General features: G+C 36.3%; 1 pseudogene; it reads left to right on the top strand.

Annotated features, from left to right (window-relative positions):
* The first annotated feature begins 2,477 nt into the window (after positions 1-2,477).
* On the top strand, positions 2,478-5,223 carry LOC105874673 (heterogeneous nuclear ribonucleoprotein K pseudogene; annotated as a pseudogene).
* Positions 5,224-11,991: the final 6,768 nt, after the last annotated feature.

Below are 11,991 nucleotides of genomic sequence, written 5' to 3'. Positions count from 1 at the left end.
CCGACGGACCCTCGCTGCTTCCGGCGCGTGCACAGGAGGCGTCAACTGCGCATGCTCCGTGGCGGTCTCGGCACCTGAAGCCCGGGAAGGCTCACCTGGGCGCCTGGGCAGGCGGGCAACCTGCGGATGGGCAGACTGGAGCCCTTGTGGATGAGAGCTTCATCTCTAGAGCCTTGGCCCCATGAAGGAGACCGTGATGGGCGTCAAAATTATCCGAAACCGCCTCACTGGGTATGTCTCTCGTCTTCTCAGTTCTCCCTGAGGAGATTGTTCCGTGGCTGTCATGGAGGAAAAGAGGAAGGGCTTCTCTCCACCCCCTAATGATTGTAATTATAGTGTTATAAAAGCTAACATTTTGAGCGCTTAATGAGTGGAAGTGCAGCATCTTGCTTATGGACAGGACTGTGGAGACGGAGTGGCTTTGAAAGGTATTTTTGCTGTGTGAACTTGGGTAAGTTACTGTCTCTCACCTTGACCGTGAAAGTGGGAATAATAATAGCATCTACCTCCTGGAGTTATGGTGAGGATTAAATTATTTAATTCACATTCAGCATTAGAACAGTGTCCGGCATCTCTGACATATACTCAGTAAGTATAATCAGATTATAATCAGGTAATAGGCACTTTATATCCATTATCTTTTTACAATCACAAGATTTCTGAGGTAAGTACTTTTTTGTTGTTGTTGTTGAGACAGAGTGTTACTCAGTGTCCTTGGGTTGAGCGCAGTGATTGTAGTCACCGCAAGCTCCAGGTCGGGGGCTGTGGGCGATCCTCCTGTCTCAGCCTCCTGGGTAGCTGGGACTACTGGTGCGCCACAACCCCTGGCTGGGTTTTGTGGTTTTGTGTATTTTTTTTTTTTTTCTTTTCTTTTGTTTCTTGTCTCTAGACACGAGGTCTCACTGTGCTAAGGCTGGTGTTGAATGAGCAGCTAAATACTATTAGATAAGATTACTAACTCTTAGATTTACATGGCTATTAAATGCATGCCAGGACTCCAAGTCTGTCCTCTAAGCTCCTAAGTGCCCTTAACTCTTAAGCCATTCATTTAAAAAATTATTTATAGAGACACTACTATGTGTTATCTTCTAGATTCCTGGATGAAATAAGCCAGACATGGTTCCTGTTCATGGAGTTTCCTTCATTCTTTGGGGGAATGAGACAATAAATAAACAAAACAAAATGCAGAATATTTTTGAATGCTGGTGTTCAGTTGCTTTTAGTTTCATCTTTCTCTTTGGGGGGGTCTTAGTTTTTCTTTGGGTTCTGGTTAGCGAGGATTCTGTTATCAATTTGACAGTGTTTATTGAGCATCCACTCTTTGCAAGGTACTCTGCTACATGTGGCTTGGTAAAACATCAAATGGTTTAAAAATACAGATGAGAGACCTAAAGTGTGGCCCAGTCTGTGACTCTTTGGTGAAGAGATACTTATTTAAAACCTCATTTCTCAGGAACAGATTTTCTGACTGGTATAGATTATGCCCACCTAAAGATTTCTCTTCCTGCTCTTGTATATAGAATACCCTAGATATTCAGCTACTGGTATGAAAATTCATTCTGTAATACCTTCTATTTTTAAAACATTGGTGTTTTAATCTTTATTGAAATACGACTTGGAACTGTCTTTTCTTACCCATGGTTACTAAACTCTAGCTGTTACTAATGGTGGTACCTACAGACATATATTTACATTCCTGCCTCATTTGACAAAGGCTTTGAAGTGGTGTACAAGAATATCATAAAATAAATAAATGTAAATTAAAAACCAAGGTTGGGCATGGTGTAACTTTAGGAGACCAAGGGGTTAGGATTGCTTGAGGTCAGGCCTTATAGACCAGCCTGAGTGACATAGTAAGACCCAATCTCTACAAAAAATTAGCCTGGTGCATGGTGGTGCACACCTGTAAGTCCCAGCTACTTGGGAGACTGAGGCAGTAGGATTGCTTGAGCCCAGGAGCTGGAGGTTATAGTGAGCTGTGATTATGCCACTGCACTCTAGCCTTGGTAACAGAGCCAGATCCTGTGTCTAAAAAAAAAAAAAAAAAAAAAAATAGAACTCTTGTTAATGGTATGTATGCTAAAGTAATTGAGGAAAGTTTCCTAATATCTGCAACTTAATTTTTTCCCCCTGTTTAAAAATTTCAAAATATTAAGGGGGTGCAAATGTTTTAGGTTACATGGATCATTTTTGTAATGCTTGAGTCCTTATAGGTGTGTCTGTCACTCGATAGTGTTCATAGTACCCATTAGATTGGTTTCTTCCCCTGCCCACTTTCTCCCATCCCTGGTTGCTCTCCACTGAGTTTACTTCTCTCTGTGAACTTGTGTTAGTTGCAATTTAATAGTGAGTACATGTGGTGTTTGTTTTTCCATTCTTGTGCGACTACTGCAGCACTAGGGTGTCAGTTGTTGGTCCTGCCCAGAATACTTCAGTTCTGCTCTATAAGGATATATAATAACTGATTGGTGTGTCCATTTAATATAAGAAAATGGAAACTGAATAGCCAGAGGGAAACCTTCCCCAACACTGAAACCAATGGTGAATTTGGTAAACGCCCTGCAGAAGATATGGAAGAGGAACAAACATTAAAAGGTCTAGAAACACTGATGAGATGGTAGAATTACGCATTCTGCTTCAGAGCAAGAATGCTGGGGCAGTGGTTGGAAAAGGAGGCAAGAATATTAAGGCTCTCCGTACTGACTACAATGCCAGTGTTTCAGTCCCAGACAGCAGTGGCCCTGAGCGCACATTGAGTATCAGTGCTGATATTGAAACAATTGGAGAAATTCTGAAGAAAATCATCCCTACCTTGGAAGAGGGCCTGCAGTTGTCATCACCCACGGCAACCAGCCAGCTCCCGCTCGAATCTGATGCTAGTGGAATGCTTAAATTACCAGCACTATAAAGGAAGCGACTTTGACTGCAGAGTTGAGACTGTTGATTCATCAGAGTCTGTCGGGAGGAATTATTGGGGTCAAAGGTGCTAAAATCAAAGAACTTCGTGAGACACTCAAACAACAATCAAGCTTTTCCAGGAATGCTGTCCTCATTCCACTGACAGAGTCATTCTTATTGGAGGAAAACCTGATAGGGTTGTAGAGTGCATAAAGATCATTCTCAATCTTATATCTGAGTCTCCCATCAAAGGACGTGCACAGCCTTATGATCCCAATTTTTACGATGAAACTTATGATTATGGTGGTTTTACAATGATGTTTGGTGACCGCTGTGGAAGGCCTGTAGGATTTCCAATGTGGGGAAGAGGTGATTTTGACAGAATGCCTCCTGGTCAGGGTGGGCGTCCCATGCCTCCGTCTAGAAGAGATTATGATGATATGAGCCCTCGTGGAGGACCACCTCCCCCTCCTCCTGGTAGAGGTGGCTGGGGTGGTAGTAGAGCTCAGAATCTCCCTCTTCCTCCTTCACCACCTCCTGGAGGAGGAGATCTAATTGCCTATGATAGAAGAGGAAGACCTGGAGACCGCTACGATGGCATGGTTGGTTTCAGTGCTGATGAAACTTGGGACTCTGCAGTAGATACATGGAGCCCATCAGAATGGCAGATGGCTTATGAACCACAGGGAGGCTCTGGATATGATTATTCCTATGCAGGGGGTCGTGGCTCATATGGTGATCTTGGTGGACCTATTATTACTACACGAGTAACTATTCCCAAAGATTTGGCTGGATCTATTATTGGCAAAGGTGGTCAGCGGATTAAACAAATCCGTCATTAGTTGGGAGCTTCGATCAAAATCGGTGAGCCTTTAGAAGGATCCGAAGATCGGATCATTACCATTACAGGAACACAGGACCAGATACAGAATGCACAGTATTTGCTGCAGAACAGTGTGAAGCAGTATGCAGATGTTGAAGGATTCTAATGCAAGATATTTTTTCTTTTTTGTAGTGTGAAGCAGTATTCTGGAAAGTTTTTCTAAGACTAGTGAAGAACTGAAGGAGTCTTGCATCTTTTTTTTTTTTTTTTTTTTTTTTATCTGCTTCTGTTTAAAAAGCCACCATTCCTCTGCTTCATAGGTGTTCTGCATTTGAGGTGTAGTGAAATCTTTGCTGTTCACCAGATGCAATGTTTTAGTTCCTTACAAACAGGGTTGCGGGGGGGAAGGGCATGTAAAAACTAACATTGAAATTTTGAAACAGCAGCAGAGTGAGTGAATTTTATTTTTTGTTCATTGTTGGTGGTTTAAAAAAAGTTCTCCCTATGTAATAATTGTGAACACCTTGCTTTGTGATCACTGTAACATTTGGGGGGGTGGGACAGGGAGGAAAGTAACAATAGTCCACATGTCCCTGGCATCTGTTCAGAGCAGTGTGCAGAATGTTATGCTCTTTTGTAAGAAACGTTTTATGATTTTTAAAATAAGTTTAGTGAACCTATTTTTGGTGGTCATTTTTTTTTTTTTAAGACAGTCATTTTTCAAATGGTGGCTGAATTTCCCAACCCATCTCCAAGCTAAACACTAAGTTTGATTTTCAGCTCCTCTGTTGGATATAAGGGTATCTCTTCTTGGACATAGGCAAAATATCTTGGCAAATTCAGTTCTGGTGATCTCTTGATGGTTTAAAAGTCTATTGCTGGGAAGAAATTCCATCATACATGTTCATGCTTATAATAAGCTGGGGATTTTTGTTTGTTTTTGCAAATGCTTGCCCCTACTTTTCACCAGTTTTGTGTGTTAGTAGTTATAAGGAACCAAGGTGGGGAGCAGCTGTGCTACAAATTGAGTACTGGTATTAGTATATACCAGAAGCCTGATTGGCAACAAGTTTTATTAATCAGAATAACAGTTGGTTATGGAAGTGACTGCTGAATAAATTCTGATTATTTTTATTAGATATTTTCTCACCTATAGACTTAAACTGTCAACTCGCTAGTGTCTATTAGTTAAACTTTGTAAAATATATATATATTCTTGTTTTTTCCATTGTATGCAAATTGAAAGAAAAAGATGTGCCATTTCTGTGTTGTATGTTGGATTATGTAGGAAATGTTTGTGTACAATTAAAAAAAAAACGATGAAAAAGTTCCTGTGGATGTTTTGTGTAGTATCTTGGCATTTGTATTGATAGGTAAAAATTCACTTACAAATAAAACTCCCATGATGCTAGATTTTATGTGTGCCCAATTTGAACAAGGGTTGATTGACACCTGTAAAATTTGTCAAAATGTTCCTCTTGTAAGGAAATACAGTAATGTTAAATTATAAAAAAAAAAGGTATTAATTCATCTTTTTTGTGGCTGAGTAGAACTCCATGGTATACATATACCACATTTTATTAATTCACTCATGAATTGATGGGCACTTGGATTGATTCTACATCTTTTGAAACTTACTTTGAAATGAATGCATCAGAAAATAAGGATGGGGATGGGGTGAGGGATAAAAAGTACCTTTTGGGTACAATGTATACTATTCTGGTGTTGGGTACACTAAAAGTACTGACTTCAGCATTATATAGTTCATCTGTGTAACAAAAACTCTTGTACCTACTAAATATATTGCAATTAAAAAAAGGAAAAGAAGGATGATAGGTGGGTAGAGAAATGGATAGTTGGGTAGTTATGTGATAAGATCAATGTAGTAAAATGTTAATTGTAGGTGGTGGGCATATGGGTGTTTGCTGTACAACTCTTTATAGATTTTTATGTTAGAAATTTTTCATAATAAAACATTGGGAAATATAAAAATGTTAATGGCTTTTAGTCAATACATTTTAAAATCAGATAACATTTGATTATTTTAGAAAGAGTTAAAAAGTAGAATCTAGGAGTAAAATTGTAAAAGTTCTTCAAAAGAATTTCATTTCAGAGAATTATTGTTGGAAATACAAAGGCAATAAGCTTAAATCCTTTATGAACATATAAAGAACAGGACTTGGAAGAACCAAATTACCATTTTGATAAATTTTTTGTTCTGAAAATAAATTCTTATTGGTATTGTTCTATAAAAACAAAAAAAGGAGAATGTTTGTTAAACAATATGTGAACTCCTTAAGGATTGGTATTATCATAAAACCTAGCAAAGAACCTCATATGTGATGGGCATTTTCTAAGTATTTATTAAAATAGAAAAACATATAAACCCTCTTAAAATGTCAGGCCTTTTTTTCTCATAATGTCAATAGAGTTCTCATTCTACCTATTATAAATATTACTTCCTCCACTATAATTAATAAGATATAAAATATATTTATTCATTTGTTTCATATGTTTTTATGTAATTACTACTAATGCACCATTTCAGAAAAGTGCTGTGTATTTAAGAGTTTAGTATATTTTCTATTTGTTTTACAATTAAATATTTTTTAAAGTTTGTTATAAATCTTCAATATTCCATTTGTATAATTGTTTAAGTATATTTATTAGCTTATAAGCCCTCAGTAGCACTTATATTAATGTTTCTGTAAGAAAACAAATTATAAAGTTCTAATAAAACAAAGTTTAGAATTCTAAGCCTGTTTATAATTTAGGGATTTCCCTATAATGTTTCATTTAGGGGTTTTAATCCATGGTATGAGGCATTCATGAAATATACATTAACAGAAAGCATTAGATACAGAAAGCAAAGTAGACATCTGCTTTTAGGTACTTCTGAAAAATATCCAAGTAATCCCATATGGCTGGCTACTTGTTTTTTTCCTTATCATCCCAAGGGAGAGCTTTGCCATAGTAGTTCTCAGAACTGGCTTTATTTCAAACTAATGTAGTCTAAGCTGTACTTAAGAAATCTGCATTACATTTCAGTTTCTCCTCCTTGTCCTCCTTTCTCTCTCCTATGAGGACTTTATTACTTGTTAACCTGTTAAATGGTAGTGCTGTTCCTCAAGAAATCAAGGCCCCATAATGGGGTGGTAGGTTATAGTTATTGAAATGTGGTGTCCATCTCGCTCAACATGAAGCATATGATTTAACTTAAATAATAACCAAATCCACAGCTGAGTCTATTGGTTTTAAATGAGATTCTTGCATATTTTATATTTTATTATATGATCCTTATGCATCATTTGACTATGGAAGGCTTAAGGAAGAAAAAATGGGAAGTGAGAATTTTAAAATATACAAGGTTAATTGAAATTTCAGGTTCTTCTGCAATTAAAGCAACTCTAATTCAATTTGGTAACAGTGAAGCAAGTTGAGGTGTGTTAGTTATGGTTATGAGGAGGAGATATTTTTTCTGGTTAGTTTTAATTTTCCTAAAGATACCAATGACTCCGAAAAAAAATTGTATTTCCATTTGGATGTAGTTATTTTGTTAGTATAAATTTGAAAGAAAATGCGAGACTTCTAAAGTTGGATCTTTCTTTTTCCTTTCATTTCCAAAAGAGGGATGGTCAATGATAGGAGTGAAAGCATCTTGATTTGAAAAATAGAACTTTAAAGAACATCACTTTAAATATAATCTTATGTGGATGGTTGAGAAATTATAATAAACATTGGTATATTACTAATGCTTTCTTTTATATACATTAAAAAAGTAAGAACTAATGGATTGTAGTCATTACAGAACATTGCTGAATGTATCAATAACATGCATTTTTATTGGCTGTTCAATTTTCTAGTGAGTGCTACATGACACATGAATATCATTTTAATTATATTAATTCATTTAGAGAGAAAAAGACCTCATCAACCAATTGTTATTATTTCCATGACCTTATTTTTACTATAGATTTTTGTTTTAGTTTAATGAACTAGGAAGTTATTGTCAACATTTGGCAAATAGCATCATGAGTTAATAATATGTGCAAAAGGTAGCAGTGAAATATTATAGTTTATATTATTAGTGATGCTAATAATAAATAATGATACAACCTGATTCAAATTCTAACTTTGCCACTTATTTACTATGTGACCTTGGACAAGTTATTCGACTTTTTCCCCCTCTTCTATAAAATGTATCTGTTTACCTGTGTGTAAACTGGCAGTGAAGATAATAGCTTTTTCTAATGATCAATTGATTTCATTCATATAAAGCACTTATAACACAATACTAACAATTTATGTTTTTATTTTTCTATTCAACAGAAGTTATACTTTAAGCCAATTCCTGTTCCATAGCAGACACATCATTTTAGTCAATTTGGAGTTTCTGCCTTCCTTCACGGTAGTAGTGAGTCTATATTACAGGAGCTTACAGAGTACAGGCTTTGGTGAAGTACTGAGGGGCTCTTTGCTCATCATCCTGACTGGACTTCACCATCTAGATCATTTATGATATATTTTTGATATATCTATTTTTCATCTGTCCGTGGGCAATAGAGAAACCACCAGGCTCTTTGAGGTCCCATCCACCTAGACTGCACCACGGTTCCTGCTGTGGCTGCCAGAACCCCCATTCTCTCTGTGGAATGGAACTCAGGGCACCCCTTGTTCTCTAGTCTCAAAAGTCTAACTGGCAGTTTGCATATGTAAATAGAATGGACTATGCAACCAATTTACTAAACAAATTTAGAAGCACAGAAACATAAATATCTATTAGATTTATCAAATTATTATTTCAAGCAAACTTTTATTCCTTAGAAGGAGAAAGAGGATTAAAGACAGCAATTAAGATATTCACCAACATTACCAATAATCCTGCTCTTGGGCCAGGGGACTCCTGGACATTTGATCAGCTGACATTATGACCATTAAACTATAGTAATATTTGTGAGAGCTCAGGGACTTTGAGAAGGGACTCTGTGGTGTTTAGTGCCATACCATGAGTATGATATACGAATGACTTGGTCAGGCTGAAAAAAAATTATCTGGAGAATGTTAGGAAGGAGAGATCACTTATGACTGGTGAATTAGGGAAAGGAAAGAGAATGGAAGAGGAGGTATATAATTTAGTCCTAGAGTGATGAGTGGCGTTTTAAGCAAAGATAAATTTTGCAAAGAAAAGCTGTTCTTGCCCTTTTTACCCAAAGCTGCTTTTTTTATCCCCAGATTTAACAAAACTAGAACAGTGCTTCTGTGGTGGAAAGCCTGGAGACTTTGGAGTCATTAGACTCAACACTGTCAGTGGGTTGCTAGGTGACTTCAGAAAATCAATTTCTGAGCTCTGTAAAATGACAGTGACATCTGCCTAATAGGGCTGAGAAGGTCAAATGCTGAACCATGAGTGAAGTACGGACAGGGCCTCAGCAATAAATGCTATTTCCTGTCCTTTCTCCCTTTTCATCCCAGTGGCTTAATATAAAGTTTATTTAGTGGTAGGGACTGGGACCAAATTTTCTTTAGGAATTTTGTTCTAAAATAAATACCATGAAATGGTAGTCCATTTTCTCCTGGAAGAATCTGTAAAACACAACTTTATTGGCACTGATACTAAACCCAAATTTGTATGATCATAAAATGTAACCAAATAACTGATATACAGAGCCTAAAAAGGGAAACATTTTCAATTTATATATATCTGTATTTTTAACTGCCAAATTCCACATAGAGCTATTTTAAAAGGAAGTACTTCTGCAGAGCTAACATCTAAGATTTTGTAAGTGGTTGCATTTAGCCAGACGCATGATGTTTTTCTCCCAATTGACCTCTTAAGAATTAGGTCACAGGGTAGAGACTATTCCCATCAATTAAGCTTTGATAAAATCTAATTGGACAATTAAGCTCCCTCATTAGACCTTTTGCTCTTGTTATGTAAAAGTTTACCCCATGTCAAGAAGAACGAGACAGCTCCCCTGGCATACAACTAAAAGGCATTACAAGTTTGGAGAATGGAAGAAGGAAACAGAACTATTCTCTGCTATGTAGGCTAACCTTGGAGGTATAAAATTAAAAAATGTGAATACATTTTTCACATTGATATGAAGGAGAATTTCCAGCTTTGCTACTGTTGGGGGTCTAGGGATGGTTTGGAGAGAAGAAAATTAAAAGCAAAAAGCCACTGTAAATGGATGGGGATCAAAACACTGGGCTATATAAAGACAATCTGATTTTGACTTTCACTAAGGCAAAAACCTTTATAAATATTCTATCTAACCAGATACCTGAAATAACTTTGAAATCACAAAATGGTTTTTTTTTTTAATTTCAAAATATTAAGGAGGTACAAAAGTTTTTGTTATGCGTACACACTCTATAATGCTGAAGTCAGGGTTTTTAGTACCCACCAGCAGGACAGTGTTCATTGTACTCAATAGATAAGTGTTTATACCTCTCCTCTCCCCTCCCTCCTCCATAGTTTCCAATGTCCTTTACATATTTTCGTGATGGTGTGTACCCATCATTTAGCTACCACTTACTAGTGAGTATGTGTAGTATTTGTTTTTCCATTATTGAGATGATACACTTAGGATAATAGTCTCTGGTTCCATCCAAGCTGCTGTGAATGACATTATTCCATTCCTTTTTATAGCTGAGTAACACTCCATGCTATATATATATATATATATATATATACCACATTTTCTTTATCCACTCCTGTACTGATGGGCACTTAGGTTGATTGAATATCTTTGCAATTATAAATTGTGCTATGATAAACATTTGAGTGCAGGTGTATTTTTGATAAAATGATTTCTTTTTCTTTGGGTCAATAACTCAGTAGTGGGATTGCTGCATCAAACGGTAGCTCTACTTTTAGCTCTTTGAGGAATTGCCAAACTGTTTTCTGTAAAAGTTGTACTAATTCACAATCCTACGAAGAGTGTATAGCATACCTTTTTCTCTGCATCCATGCCAGCATCTGTTGTTTTTTGACTTTTTAATAACAGCCATTCTGACAAGAGTAAGGTGGTATCTCATTGTGGTTTTAATTTGCACTTCCCTGATGATTAGTGATGTTGAACATTTTTTTCATAGATCGATAATTTGTTTTCTTTTGACAAATTCTGTTTGTCTTTTGCCCACTTTTGACAGGATTGCTTGCTTTTTCTTGCTGTTTTGAGTTCCTTGTAGATTCTTGAAATTAGTCCTTTGTCAGATGTATAGTGAGCAAATATTTTCTCCCATTCTATAGGTTGCCTATTTGCTCTGTTAGTTATATGCTTTGCTGTGCAGAAGCGTTTTAATTTAATTAAGTCCTATTTATTTATGTTGTTGCTATATTTGCCTTTGAAGTCTTAGTCATAAATTCTTTGCCTAGTCCTAAGTTCAGAGGAGTTTTTCCTGTGTGGTTTTTTTCTAGAATTTTTATGCTTCATGCCTTACATTTCAATCTTTAATCCATATTGAGGTGATTTATTTTGTTTGTTTTTTTGGTATATGGTGAGAGAGATGGGTCTGTTTCATTCTTCTGCATGTGGCTATCCAGTTGTCCCAGCACCATTTATTGAATAGGCTGTCCTTTCCCCAGTGTATGTTTTTGTCTGCTTTGTTGAAGATCAGTTATTTGTAATTTATGGTTTTATTTTTGGTTCTCTATTCTGTTCCATTGGTCTACATCTCTACTTTTATACCCGTACCACGCTGTTTGGTTTCTATGGGCTTGTAGTCTATATAACTTGAAGTCAGGCAGTGTGATGCCTCCAGATTTGTTCTTTTTACTTAAGATTACTTTGGCAACTTGGGCTCTTTTTTTTTGGATTCAAAACAAGCTTGGGATTACTTTTTATAGATCTGTGAAGTAAGATGTTGATATTTTGATGGGAATTGTGTTGAATCTGCAAATCACTTTGGGCAGAATGGAAATTTTAACGATGTTGATTCTACCAATTCATGAACATAAGTTGTTTTTCCAATTGTTTGTGTACTCTGTGATTACTTTTATTAATGTTTTGTAGTTCTCCTTGTAGAGATCTTTCACTTCTCTGATTTAATTTATTCCCAATATATTTTCTTCGTAGCTATTGTAAATGGTATTGAGTCCTTGATTTGACTTTTAGAGTAATTTTTTTTTTTTTTTTTTTTTAGTATATAGAAATGCTACTGATTTGTGTACATTGATTTTGTAACCTGAGACTTTGCTGAATTTGTTGTCAATTCTAGGAGTCTTTTGGTGGAGTCTTTAGGGTTTTCTTGATACAGGATCATAT

Source organism: Microcebus murinus, chromosome 15 (assembly GCF_040939455.1).
Source record: "Microcebus murinus isolate Inina chromosome 15, M.murinus_Inina_mat1.0, whole genome shotgun sequence".
In the NCBI taxonomy this organism is placed as follows: domain Eukaryota; kingdom Metazoa; phylum Chordata; class Mammalia; order Primates; family Cheirogaleidae; genus Microcebus; species Microcebus murinus.
Note: the sequence above shows the minus strand (reverse complement) of the source record. Positions and strands in the feature narration are given on the sequence as shown.